At 41.9% G+C, this 14929-nt stretch overlaps 1 pseudogene; it reads right to left on the reverse strand.

Annotated features, from left to right (window-relative positions):
• Positions 1–427: 427 nt before the first annotated feature.
• Positions 428–14206, reverse strand: LOC143658312 (trafficking protein particle complex subunit 13-like; annotated as a pseudogene).
• Positions 14207–14929: the final 723 nt, after the last annotated feature.

The following is a 14929-nucleotide window of genomic DNA, read 5'->3' on the forward strand; positions in this document are numbered from 1 at the left end:
AATTTGGGACATCTCGGTGTTTTGTTTTGTTTTCCTTCTTTCCCTTATTTCTTTTTTGGGGGGAGTGGTTTGAAGGAATTTTGTTTTTATTTAGTCTTATTTTTTAATTCATTAACCAGTGGCAGACAGCCCTTGAGGGAAGAAGGATGGATTGATTCCCCATTCCATTTCTTAGATCTAGTTCAGAAAACATGTTTCCCACCTGCTGCTCTTAGGAACGAGTATAGTAAATGCCTCATTTAATAACGTACTCCTTTTTTTTTCTTTTAAACCAAATATTTAAATATTTCAAAGCGCCCAGTTTTATAGGAGAGACGTTGAAATAATACATGCTTATTTTTGCGGGTAAACTGATGATTTTACAAACTGACAAAAATACAGAAAGCAGTTCTAAGAAATGAAATGGAAAACATGACATTGGAAACCTTCAGCTTTTCACTTTAATGACTGAAGATACCACGCAGACTTGTGTAATGCCTTCATATTCAAATGTTCTCTTCTTAAGCCAGAAGCATTCTATTGAGAGAAAGTAGTAGGCCTAAGTTTTCCTTCATTGGTAATTACCGGATAAACTACAGACATATGATAAATGATGATAGGTTAATGGCCCCCAAATATTGAAATTATTCCAAAGAAAGCATACTTGCAGTCCCTGTACTGAAGACAGTAGAGTAAGGGCAAGGCAGAGAGAGGAGCTTGGATGTAGCTTTCCAAACTGTCTTCCTGAATTGCCACACCAGTGGATACGATTGGGGTTGCACATTTCCAAAACAAAATCCACAGTCCTTTCACGGCTGGGCATATCAGAAAAATAGGAATAAATCTCGTTCCTTTCACAAACAGGTACTGTGATACTTCATCCATTATTGCTAAGGAACTTGTTTTCTGGGTCTCCAGGTGAATATAAATCAGATACAGATCGGCAAACCTATTGTATCACTTTTATTTCACTTAAAGTGGGATCAGGAAAATGGTGGTTCTGTGGCAGACCCGGATTCCTGTACCATGCACCCCTCCCCCTCCAAAAGAAAAAAAGAAACAAAAAGACAGAATCAGGAAAATGAAAAGAGATGGCCTCTTCTGGGGCTTAAAATGGCACTTGCACTAAATCTGCCTGCCTGGGTGTGTTGGCTTGTGGTTCTAGCATCAAACACTGGGCCCCTGGCTGACCTGTGAAGAGCTGAGCCATTTGTCTAGGAGGTTTGCAGATATCTGCATCTAATCTTGCTGCTATGGACTCTTCTGGAAGGAAAGAGGGCCAAATGAATCTGGCCCGGTATTTCTGATTTGTAATCTATATGCCTTTACTATTATTATACATATGCAGCTAAGGCAGAAAATGAATAGCAAGATTCTTAAGAAGTAAATACTATTCATGTTTGATCTTGTATCATTTAAGATAAAAAGACTGCTTCTGCTTATAATTGGCACCACCAGTTCAGCCTAAACATTCATTAAAATGAAAAAAAAACGAACGAGAGCTTGTGCACGTTGTATTTTAAAAAACAATCTTGGTGCATAATGAAAAAGTCTCCTAGTCTACCACCTCATAACTACTTTCAACTTTTAAAGTCTTTTCTTTTCTCACTGTGGGCTCTATATTTTAAAATATTTGTTTTGCTTTTTAATTTATTGACTTTAGACATATTGGCTTCCTAGTTGGTCAATATATAGATATCTTGATTTCTCCAGCAGCATTAAAAATGGACACTATATGCCAGTGGTCAGGCTAGATGCGCTACGTGAGTTTTCATTATATTTCAGAAATAATATTATGGGTGTGCTGTGTGCTCATGGGCTTGTGAGGAAAATGAAGAATTAAGAAGCAAGTGCTTTTTAGAAAACTCTTATTTGAACCACCAAAAGTTAGTGAACACCAAAAGAACTACATTTCTTTATTGTTTTGTAGCACTTTGTCAGTTCATGAATAAATGATTTGCTATGCCTCAGCAAACCTCCAAATAAACCCTGTAAGCACAGGTCTTTGCTCTGGGTGTGGCTTGTTTACTAAGCTCCTATGAGATGGTAGGTACCATACACTAAGTTGGGTAACACATAATCCCTTTTCTTGAGTAATTCACATCTAGTGAGGAAGAGGCTAATTATTATAATGAGACTAATTATTATAATATTATATAAATATTGCTAAAAAGCTATGTTAAAATTTGCCATGACAGAAAGGAATGATTAACCGGCCTGGGGGGTTTAGAAAGCTACACTGAAGAAGTAGGTATTTCTATAATTGTGAAGGATGAATGTGGATATGGGGTTAAAGAGGTTTATATATCCTGACTATGGGAGTGGGGCCTCATCGCTGCAAAATTATCAAAATGCCCCCAACTAATAATACGTGCAAAGGAGCAAGGAAAGTGATAGTAAGGAAAACTAGATTTCATCCTAGTTTTTTCTGACTTCAAAGACCTGTGCCCTTTGCCTTCCAATAAGCAGACTATGTTTTCTCTTGGGAAAGCTCTATTGTCCAATTTATGATTATCCCTCGTATTAAATTAATAACTAATTTCCGGTTCCTTAATACTAAAGCTATCACTCAAGTACAAGTATGCCTCAGAAAATTCATATTATCACTTTAAATGTATAGTACATGTTTCCATAAGAATCTCCTAGTTAGGCATCAGTAATCGAAACTGTGTGAAGAAAGTGTAAACAATGAAAAGAATATGAACTTTGAAGTCAAATACACTTGGACTCAACTTCTGGCCCCGTCTTTACTAGTTCTATGAGCTTGAGTAAATCACTTCACCTTTCTCAGTTGCTTTTTTTCCTGCATAAAATGCGAACACTTAATAACCATCTCATAAAATGTGATGTATGAATGAAATACAGAAAGTGCCTAAGACATTAGGGCCTCAAAAATATTCAATATATTCCTACCAGTTGAAGAACTTTGTATTACTCAACATTAACACCAGAGAAGGTTACATGCAAAGAAGAACCTTAAAAGGAGACTGTATATAAAATCTTATTAAATTATCTTTCAAGTATGTGAGGTGGAAAGGGCATCTATCTACAAACACTGGCATTACCTGCAGTTTGTTATTTTATGGGTAATATGAAAAGGTTCTTTTAGGTTTACGGTATCTGAGAATGCCTCCAAAGACAACCTAACATCTCCATTACCTGGAGCCATTCTTTGAAGTTGGCTGGTTTGTAACCTTTACCTTTCACCTAGATTTGTTTCCCACACTAAATCCAATTTTCCAGTTACGGTTACTCCCTTAATGATGCCTGCATTTTCTGCAACCTCCTTCCTTTTATTTATTTTTTAAATACCAAAAAACACCAAACGCAAATGTTCTTAACTTTCGATTATTCCATTCTACCTATATAATCAGTAATTCACAATATCATCACAAATAATTGCATATTCATGATCATGATCATTTCTTGGAACATTTGCATCTATTCAGAAAAAGAAATAAAAAGACAACAGAAAAAAAATCATATATACCATACCCCTTACCCCTTCCTTTCATTGATCACTATCATTTCAAACTAAATTTATTTTAACATTTGTTCCCCCTATTATTTATTTTTATTCCATATGTTCTACTTGTCTGTTGACAAGGTAGATTAAAGGAGCATCAGACACAAAGTTTTCACAATCACACAGTCACATTGTGAAAGCTATATCATTATAGAATCATCTTCAAGAAACATGGCTACTGGAACACAGCTCTACATTTTCAGGCAGTTCCCTCCAGCCTCTCTGTTACACTTTAACTAAAAAGGTGATGTCTATATAATGCGTAAGAATAATGTCCAGGACAACCTCTCGACTCTGGAATCTCTCAGCCATTGACACTTTGTCTCATTTCACTCTTCCCCCGTTTGGTCGAAAAGGTTTTCTCAATCCCGTGATGCTGAGTCCCAGCTCATTCTAAGATTTCTGTCCTAGACCCTGCCTCACCCCATTCTTTGCCTCCTTGGTTGAGAAGGCTCCCTCAATCCCTTGATGCCGGGCCTCAGCTCACTCTAGAGTTTTTCTCAACCCCTTGATGCTGAGTCTCAGTTCGCTCCAGGATCCCCGTTCCACGCTGCCAGCGACGTCCACACCCCTGGGAGTCATGCCCCACACAGACAGGGGGAGGGTGGCGAGCTTGCTTGTTGCGTTGGCTGGAGAGAGAGGCCACATCTGAGCCACAAAAGAGGTTCTCTTGGGGGTGACTCTTAGGCCTAATTTTAAGTAGGCTTGACCTATCCTTTGTGGGGTTAAGTGCAAACTCCTTCTCGGACTTTAGGCAGTCTAAGTACTTGCTTGTATCCATTGGCTGTGGATAGGCTCTGGACCCAAATGTCGGTACACATTCTCCAGCTTGGTTGACAGAATTTAGATATGCTACATTGTACGCTATAGATGGCTCCAATGAAACCTTCTCCATAGGCATGGGTGAAGTTGTAATGTTCTGAATTTGGGCTTTAAGAAATACTTCATCAGTCTGCATTGTAAACGTTGGGTCTCACATCCAATGGTTTGAAACCTGAAATTCGAAGAATTTTCTAAAATACAATCTGAGTTGTGTAGCTCACGGCACACACCGAGCTCCTCTGAAGACTGGTTACTGGAGAGCTTGGGCTCCTCTGTCAGATAGCAAGACACATGGTGACAGCTGCTGGTTCTTCTCTCCCAGGTTTCATTGCTTCAGCTCCTGGCTTCTCTATCTGTGGCTTTTTCTTTAAACGTCTCTGGGTGTTTCTCTCTTTTTAGTTTCTCTTAATTCCATACCCCTTTTTGAAAGTTGCTGTGTTAGTTAGATTCTGTTGTCAACTTGGCCAGGTGAGCATACCTAGTCTTGTTGCTGTGGACATAAGCCAATGGTACGTGAACCTCATCTGTTGCCAATTACATCTGCAGTCAGCTAGGAGGCGTGTCTGCTGCAATGAGTGATGTTTGACTTAATTGGCTGGTGCTTAAATGAGAGATTGCAACGTGGCACTGCTAAGCAGCTCAGCATTCCTCATCTCAGCACTAGCAGCTCAGCCCAGGCCTTTGGAGATGGAGAAAGAAATCATCCTGGGGAAAGTTGTTGGAACCCAGGGGCCTGGAGAGAAGACCAGCAGAGACCATCCTGTGCCTTCCACGTAAGAAAGAACCTCAGTGGAAAGTTAGCTGCCTTTCCTCTGAAGAACCAACAAAATAAATCCCCTTTTATTAAAAGCCAATCTGTCTCTGGTGTGTTGCATTCTGGCAGCTAGCAAACTAGAACAGTTGCCTTTTCTCTTCACACTTGAGTGGGTTTAGTATTTGATGAAATTTATGAAAGTGGGTGGAACCTGTCTCTCCCCTCCTCTTTTCTGGCATTCACTATATATGCAGCTGTGACTTTCAAGGAAATCTATTTGCTGAATTTATTTTTTGGAAGTTAATTTCTACCTTCTTTTACTGATAAATGTGAAAAGTATTGCACTTTTGAAATACACCAAATGGGTTGAGTTATTAATTTAAAACTATTTTCCCTGGAAGTCATTGTGTAGCTTCACAGTACATGACACGATGTTCTTAGAACACAGCTGGAGACCTGGTATATGGAGGAAATTAGGGGAGTGATGTGAAAAGACAGATGTCTATGGAATGATTCACATCCTCTTTGAAGTGTCTGGGATGGAGGTCCACTTCATTGGAAGCTGGAGGTGGGAGTGGGATGGAGAGAACATTTAACAACATGGGGACCAGTCAGGGGAATCCCCTTATTTCTGTTTTGCATATGATGGACCCTAGAGCTACCAGTTGAGGTTCTCTAGTTTAATACAAATCATGGAAAGGGTCTTATGAAGACTATTCATGAGAATTGCTAGTAGGGATATTACCAGCATATATTTTTCTTTTTTTAATGTTTAGGTAATCTTTTCCACCTTCCCCAATCCTAAATCTTATAGATTCATTAGTGTTGAACCAATGCTTTCTCATGTCTCAATTCTTAGTATATGCATTCTTTTCAGGTGTACTAAACAAACAAACAAAACTTTAAAAAAAAGTTTGTGGATAAATGAAAGAATGCATGAGCAAGAGTCTTTAGGTTTCAAGATAAGCTTGCTAGAGACTCAACAAGGACATGTGGGAAAATCAAATATTGGCAAAATAAAACATTTTTTCTCTTTCTGCATCTATGAGGCTTCCCCTCTTCCTAGAAAATGTTATCAGAATACTTTGGTTTCCCAAGAGGCCACTAAACTTACTTCCATTTTAACCAGAAAAACAATCATAACCTCAATTCTACTTTTATCCAAGCACAGCCCACTCTCAGACACAATTTCATCTCCATGCCAGCACCACTTCTAACCTCAGCTTCGATCCTCAGCCTAATGCCTTAGCTGTGAGAGCAGAGTATCAGTTGATATAAGCAGAACCACCGAGAGTGACATATTTTTAAGGGATTTATTACAGGGATGAGACCTTAGGCAACTGTAGGAGCTGGTTAAATGGCCCATTAAGGCAGCCGTCTCTGCATTTGGTAGTGGAGCCTGAATTCAACAGATCGGGTTGTTGAGAAAGGAACATGAATAAGAAGCAGGGGATGTGAAAACAAGCCTGCATCTGCAAGGATGAACTGGAACCCATGAAGACGGTCTGGACTCTGTGGCATCTGGACTCCAATTCTGATGCTGTGGGAGCCCTATAGGAGAAACTGCTGCTCGTTGTGATGGAGTTAAATATGCTCCTGAATCAAGCATTGGAAGAGCTGAAGCAAGGATCTGGTGGGAGCTGGAAGAGCTGTGGGCCTGTTGTGTATTTGCATCGACAATGTGAGCTAGTGTATGAGCAATGATATTGTTGAGCTGTACCATTCCTTCTGCACGTACAAGATGATGGCTTCTGCTTTACTTCTGCCTTCCTCAACTCAGGCAAAATGCTTCTGTGGGCCACACTGACTTGAAACTATGCAGAGACAGAATTCTGAAAAATGTACTTTCAGCCTTACTCAATTGTCACAATACAACTTTACCATAAATTGGAAACTGTCTCTGAACATCTGTGGGGCTATGTTCAATGGCAGAAAATAATTGAGAGGTTATGCCTCTCACAGACAGACCCTCACAGTGAGCTGTCTTACAAAGGAGCCTAAGAAATGTAGTTTGCTGTCTTCTAGCCCTGGTGGTACAGAGAAGGATGGGGATGGAACTGAAAGACAAGAGTTAAATAACTGACACCAATCAGAGGCTAGGAAGGCTGGCTGTCAAAGTGGGCAAGACCAATGTTGGCTTATGATATTAAAACTTCTAGATTTGAGGTTGTTTCAGTTTCCTAGGCTATTCAGAAAAGATACCATGAAAAGGGCTGTATTTATTACAATTATTACAATAAAACTAATATAAAAATTATATTAGTTTATAATTTGAGGCCAAGAAAATGTCCAAATCAAGGCATCATCAAGGCAATGCTTTCTTCCCAAAGACTGGCTGCTGGTGATCCTTGGCTCCTCTATGATACGGCAAGCACATGCTGGTCTCTCCCTTCTCTTCAGGATTTCTTTGCTTTCGGTTTCTAGCTTCCATGGCTTTCTCTTCTTTGTCTGGAATTTCTTCTCTTATAAAGTACTCTAGTGAGAGGATTGTGGTAGTCTAAAGTTTTATGTATCTCAGAAAAGGCCATGCTATTTTAATCCTTCCTGTGGGCACAGACCTATTGTAGGTGGGACCTTCTGATTAGGTTATTTCAATTGAGATGTGACCATCCAATTCAAAGTGGGTCTTAACATTTCTACTGGAGGACTTTAGAAGAGGGTAAAAGCCAAAGAAAGCGAAGATATGAAATTCAGAAGAAAACCAGAGAAGCTGAGAGAAGGGGGCCACTGAAACCGGAAGCTAAAAGCAGTGAAACTCAGGAGAAAATAACCAGCAGATGCCACCATGTGCCTTGCCACATGCCAGAGGAGCTGCAGATGTTGGCAGCTAGTCTTCAGAGTCCAGGTGTCATCCTGTTGATGCCTTGAGTTGAGCATTTTCACAACCTAAGAACTGTAAATTATAAGTGAATAAATCCCCATTATAAAAGCCAACCTATTTCTCATATATTACATTTCATCAGCTTTACCAAGCTGAAACAAATTTTGATACTGAGAAGTGGGGTGCTATGATTTGCAAATACCAAAAATACTAGGACAGTTTTATAAATGGATAAGAAGAGATTCTGGAAAAATTGAGAGGAGCTTGATAGAAAAGGCCTAGATTGCTTTGAGGAGACTGTTGGTAGAAATATAGATGTGAAAGGTATTTCTAATGGGGCCTTAGAAATGATGAATGTATCATGGCAAACCGGAAGAAAGGTAACTCTTGTTTTAAAGTGGCAGAGAACCTGGGAAAATTAAATCCTGATGTCAGATGGAAGGCAGAATTTGAAAGTGATGAACTTGGATGTTTAGATGAAGAGATTTCCAAATTAAATGTGGAAAGTGTGACCTGGCTTCTCCTAGCAACTTATAGTAAAATGCAAGAGGAAAGTGATAATCTGAGAAATGCACTTATGGGTATAAAGAAACCAGAAATTGAGGGTTTGAAAAATTCTGAATTTCCAGAAAGTGAGTCCGTAGAAAATAGTGTCCCACGTGAGGATTTTTCTACTTAGCCATTTCAGTTCAAGTCAGGATTGGAGATGGAGTTATTCAGAAAACATGGAAAGTCCTATTGTCTGATGGTTGAGACCCCTGTATGCTGCATGTGAAACCAACAAATTTGTTGTGAGATCAGTATGAATGGAACCACTGACAGCTTTGACTAAAAGGGACAGAATAGGGACAGATGGAAGGAAAAATGACTTCAAAGGCAGAAGCATGGAAGCTGAGATGTGAAGCCAAGACAACTTGGCCCAGGAGAGCGGCCCACATGCATGTTTGTGGAAAGAATGAGTTTGCCCTGCAGCTCACAGAGGGTGGGCCTTTTGCTCCATTTCTTAGTAAGAGTGTTGCCATCTCAGGTTTCAGAGAGGGTGGATCACATTCCCCAGGGATTGGGGAGAGCCTGGCCACCACCCCGATGATTGAGGAAGGTGGGTCTAGAGTTTGGCTATCTCCCCAATGCTTAGAGGTGTTGGAGCCCTCACCCCTGTGTTTGGAGAGAGCAGGGCTACCGCATAAGCCCTTGAAAAAGGGTGTGGCTGCCACTCTATCAAACTCCAAGAACTAAACGTCATTCTACAGATGACTCTCAAAATCTAATGAAGTATGCCCTGCAGATTTTTGGAACTGTTTGGGATCAGTGACCCCTGTTTGGTTTCATGTTTATCCTACACTGGAAGCAGAAAACTTGTTGTAAGCTTCACAGATCCACAGCCTAAGGGGAATTGTTCCCCAAGACAGACCACACGTATAACTGATTTTTTTTTTTTAACATGGGCAGGCACTGGGAATTGAACCTGGGTCTCTGGCATGGCAGGCGAGAATTCTGTTGCTGAGCCACCATCACACCGCCCTCTGTAACTGATTTCGATGAGACTTTGTACTTGATAATGTTACTGAAATACTTTAAGCCCTTTGTGACATTGAGATGGTATGACTGCATTTTGCATACGGAAAGAACATGTCTTCTTGGGGTCCAGAAGGTGGAGTGCCGTAGTTTGAGGTTGTATACACCCCACAAAAGGTCAATAGCTTTTAAAGTAAAACTATTCCTTTTATTCATCATTCCATCAACTGAGAATCGCCCTTGTGTACAAATACAGTATTGTACACAGTCACAAAATGTTACAAAATAAAAAAGTACAAACTGCCTTACTTAATAAATATGACTAAAAGTAGCTAAAGTGGAGATAAAATAGATTTTGGGTTGGAAATATTGCTTGACTCAGCAAACCATACAAGCTCTGTTTATAGGCATTTTTACATAATACAAGGTAATCTTATTTTGCCTTTTGAGATAATTTAAAAGGGCTAGGATATTTAGACAGTTTTCTCCTGCTATAAAATAACTGCCAAAATTGGGTGGAGGCATTTATGCTTTTAGTTTTTAAATCTCTTAGTGAATCCAAGAAGCTACATAAAGCAGGAGACTTATCTTGCTACAAAGTTCTATCCCATGTTAACATTTTATAATAAAGTGACAGATAGAAATAAAAACAAATGAGGGGGTGGGCAACGGTGACTCAGGGGCAGAGTTCTTGCCAGTCAGACACCTGGGCTCGATTCCTTGTGCCTGCCCATGTAAAAAAGCAAACAACAAATGAGAGCACCAGACCACCCACTTTACACATCCACAAGAACACAGAACACGGAACAACCAGTCAAGTAAGAGCTAGCACTATCCCTTAAGAAAGCAAAATTTCTCCCACAACCTTCCCATAAGAACTTCTTTTTAGGGGGATGCACAGGTAGCATCTGGGACAGCAGGGTTCAATTCCTGGCCCACGCACCTCCCCAAAACAAACGAACAAGCAAAGAAAGGAAGAAAAAACAAACAAACGAAAATTCAACAAATGATGCTGCAATAATGGGATACTCACATACAGCAAATCGTTTGTTGAATCCAGATGGAAAGGGACAGATCTGCAAACACATCAATCTCCAGGTGAGATAATTAAGAAATTGTAAAATTCAAATTTTAACAACATGAAAATGACTATTAACTCACCATCTCTGTCCAAAATAATATACTGGTTCATAGATTTATGCCCAGAGTCTGTATGTTAAAAGGAAACGTGATGAATGAAGGTCCGTCGATTTTTAAAAATGTGCAAAAATACATTTCCATGGAAAATAGATGACTGGGATTGAACACATTTACACTGAGAGAAATGAACTTGCAAAGCACGTGGAGCTAACTTTATACAGCAAATGACAAATGGCAGTAGGGTCACTTAAAACTACCCTGACACATGGTTTAGATGTTCAGCAACCTTCAGCTTTGGGGAAAAACCCATTTGGAAAACACGATTAAGGTTTTACACCTACAGTAGCCCTACTAGGAGGTTGAAAAGCGCTGTACCCTGATTTAGAGTTCATAGGATCCTCCAAACACGAGATAAGTGTGCAGTTTCCCCAGGGTGTCGGTTTCCAGACATCTGAAGAGCAGGCGGTCTGTTCAATGTCCATTTCGGACAGGGATATGGCCATGGACTTGGCCACTTCTTGGTCGCCTGCCTTTGCACCTGAGTCTGTTTGCACCAACGGCCACACCCCGGTTGGGACGCCGCTGGTGGAACACCGCGTTGCGGGGCTTCTGCGGAGCCAGCTGAGCCCAGGCCCGGTCCCCCGGGTGTCCTTGGGGCACACATGGTGCATCAGATGGACGCCGTGGGGCCCTCGGCTTCCCTCCCGTCACATCTGCCCCATGGCCAGTGGTTCGGGGTACCCGTCGTGCGCTGCGGTGACAATGAACTCGCCAGTCGTCCCCGCTCAGTGGCCCGCAGCCATCGCGGGTGCGGTGCAGGGCTCTGGTTCCTGACAGGTTCTCGTCCAGGACGGGGCCTTGCTGACCGCGGGGTACAGGTGGTTGCCGTCGGGGACAATGTGGAAGGTACTTGTCCAGCCACCCCACCTGAGCCAGGTACAGGGCCAGCTTCTCATCCCTGCCGTCCACCCTGGGGACGCAGGCCACATTATCATTATTATTATTTTGGGGGTGCATGGTTCGGGAATCGAACCCCGGTGAGCTTTCTACCGGGGAACCACCCGTGCACCCCTGCCACGTGTAGGTGGGACTTTTTTTTTTTTAAACATTTTTAATTGTGAAATATAACATATATGCAGAAAAGTGATAGATTTCAAAGTACAATTTTACAAGCAGTTGTAGACCACATTTCAAAGTGTGGTAGGGGTTACGGTTCCACAATTTCAAGTGTTTTCCTTCTAGCTATTCTAATACACTAGCGACTAACAAGAAATATCAATACAGTGATTTGGTAGTCACAGTCATTTTTTGTTAAGTCCTATCTTCTTTGTTGCACCTCCTCCTTCTCATTTGATCCTTCTCCCAATCATCAGCGATATTTGGGCAATAAATGTTCTAACTTCGTGTTGAAAATGGGTATCTGCATTACGGAGTAGGGGATACAATTGGTTGATGTTCTTGGACAAACTGGTGCCTCTGGGCTTCAGGACTTATCTGGCCTAGGAACAATCTAGAAGTTTCAAGTTTCTGAAAAATAAAATCAGTGAGTGAAACTTTTATGGAGTCTCAGAGAGGGCCCACATCTTACGACCCCTAGTGAAGACCCTCCAACGGCTTTCCGTCGTGCTTGGAATAAAATAAAATCACAATATCATAATCTCGTCTTGATTGATCTTAGGTCTCAGTGGAGTTTAACCCGCTGAGGTCTGCCCTCTGTTTTCTCAGAGTTCCTCAATCCCCTTAGGTTCTTCCCCACCAAAGAGCTTCCCTCTCAAATCCTCGAACTTTCTTTTCTCCTTACCTGGAACTCTCCCTTCCAACATGACTACCTCTTTTGCTTCATCTCTTTGCACCAACTCAGAGAGACTTCCACAACCTTGCTACTTAAAACCAACCTTCACCTGAAGTTACTTGCTAGCACGTCACCTCATTTGATTTTCTTTGGGCACTTTTTGCTCTTTGAAATGATTGTGCTGCCTATTTATTTATTTCGTGTCCACTTAACTCAGTAGAATGAAGCCCCAGGAGACTCCGTATTTGTCTGATTATTGAGGCATCTCAGGGGTCTGAGGTAGAGGAGGTGCTCAGTGGCTATTGGTGAAATCCATTCAGTGATTCCCCAGGCTTGGTGAGTAGGGGACCTTCTACCCCAGACCCCCTGTCACGTCAGTTCTGTCCTCAGACTTGACTAGTCATGTGTGTCCAACTCCCCTAACAGCCTGGACTGGAAAAGCAGAGGCCATTGGTGGGACGTGTATTCCACCTCCTCTGTCCTTCTCCTTGGGGTGCCTTGGACCTGGGAAGGAGGGAAAATCACACCAAATAAATCACTATATGCTAGTGTGCTCTTTGTGCATATTCTTGGTGACGCAAATATGGAGTCAAAAAGGTTGTCTGAAGTGTGTTGGGTCCTTGGTGGTGGAAGGAGTTGGGGGTCCGGTCCTGACTGCACCCTGAGCTAGCCTCAGGAGCTCTTTGGGAGGGAGGGTGCCTGAGGTTGCCCTCATAGTACATCCACAGAGGGTGGAATGGTGTTCACTGCAAAAGACACGTCTGTGTGAAATCAGAGTATGTGACTGTGCTGGTTTGAAAGGATGTATGTCCCCTAGAAAAGCCATGCTTTAATCTAAATCCCATTTCATAAAGGCAGAATAATCCTTATTCAATACTGTATGTTTGAAACTGTAAACAGATCATCTCCCTGGAGATGTGATTTAATCAAGAGTGGTTGTTAAACTGGATCAGGTGACAACATGTCTCCACCCATTTAGGTGGGTCTTGATAGGTTTCTGAAGTCCTATAAAAGAGGAAACATTTTGGAGAATGAAGGAGATTCTGAGAGAGCAGAGCAGAGTAGAATGACATAGCCACGAGAAGCAGAGTCCATCAGCCAGTGACCTTTGGAGATGAAGAAGGAAAATGTCTCCTGGGGAGCTTCATGAAACAGGAAGCCAGGAGAAGAAGCTAGCAGATGACGCTGTGTTCGCCATGTGCCCTTCCAGATGAGAGAGAAACTCTGACTGTGTTCACCATGTGCCCTTCCACTTGAGAGAGAGACCCTGAACTTCATCAGCCTTCTTGAACCAAGGTATCCTTCCCTGGATGCCTTAAATTGGACATTTCTATAGACTTGTTTTAATTGGGACATTTTCTCGGCCTTAGAACTGTAAACTAGCAACTTATTAAATCCCCCTGTTTAAAAGCCATTCCAGTTTCTGGTATAATGCATTCCAGCAGCTAGCAAACTAGAACAGTGACCTTACTTGGATATTCAATTAAAGTAAGGATCTCTGGGTAAAGGTTGTGAGATGACCCTGGATTAGGGTGGACTTTAGGTCCAATGTTGTCCTTTATAAAGACCCAGACCCAGACCCAAAGGAAGGTGAAGGTGGAAGTTCATTGTGAGCTGCATTGGTATAAGCCAAGGAATACCAGATGCCACCAGAAGCTGAAAGGAGACAAGGGAGGGTCCTCCCCTACAGCCTTGGAAGGGCACTTGTTCCTGCCTGCACCAGGATTTCATCATCTGGCCTCCAGAGTTGTGAGAGAGTACATTTTTGGTTTCTGCCACCCGATTGAATTTACGTAATTTGTTGTCGTAACTCTAGGAGACAAACACCCACCATCCTCACCTCCACACGTTATGCATTCCCTGAAACACCTACTCCCAACTTTTGTATTAGCTTTGGCCACCAGGATGACAGGCTGTACTTTGTCCCACCCTTGTGACCGGGTGGCTAAAACTGTTGGGTATTCAGTCTCCCACATGCCCCCACCCTCCAATGCTCAGTGGTTAACAGGGCATCCTCCCTGTTGGGTGTAGTTGACGGCAACCAGCTTGACGGCCAAGATGAGAGTAAGAAATTATTTTCTCAATTTGTTGACTGGCTTTGTCACCCTTTGCCGTCACGGTATCGGCATGCCTAGCAAGGGACCCCTGAGTCCTTGGTGCCTCACGGATGTTTGCTGAATGCACTAACATCAAGGATGAATGCAGCGACATTTCAGGGCGTGGGTCTCAACTTTACAAAGGGATAAAAATCCTCACAAGCAGGTGAGGATGTTTTTCCACAGAAGAATCTGAACTGCAAAGCTGGAATAAACCTTTCAACTCTGCTTCTGTGCATTTCCTCTCGACCCTGCAATGTTGTCAATGTTTCCAGTTTCCAGGAAGCCACCTGACTAACCCCTGCGCTACTCTCACCTCCATCCCTCATGATGGCTAAAATGTATTAAGGTCCAGTTTTCTGGTTGCTTTATTAAATTTCACCAAAGCAATACATGCTCATTGTAAAAATCCAAACAACTCACAGTTGTTTTTGAAACAAGTGATATTCCCTTCTGTGGTTGCTATAGTCCAGGAGACAACACT

This window comes from Tamandua tetradactyla, chromosome 16 (genome assembly GCF_023851605.1).
Source record: "Tamandua tetradactyla isolate mTamTet1 chromosome 16, mTamTet1.pri, whole genome shotgun sequence".
Lineage (NCBI taxonomy): Eukaryota > Metazoa > Chordata > Mammalia > Pilosa > Myrmecophagidae > Tamandua > Tamandua tetradactyla.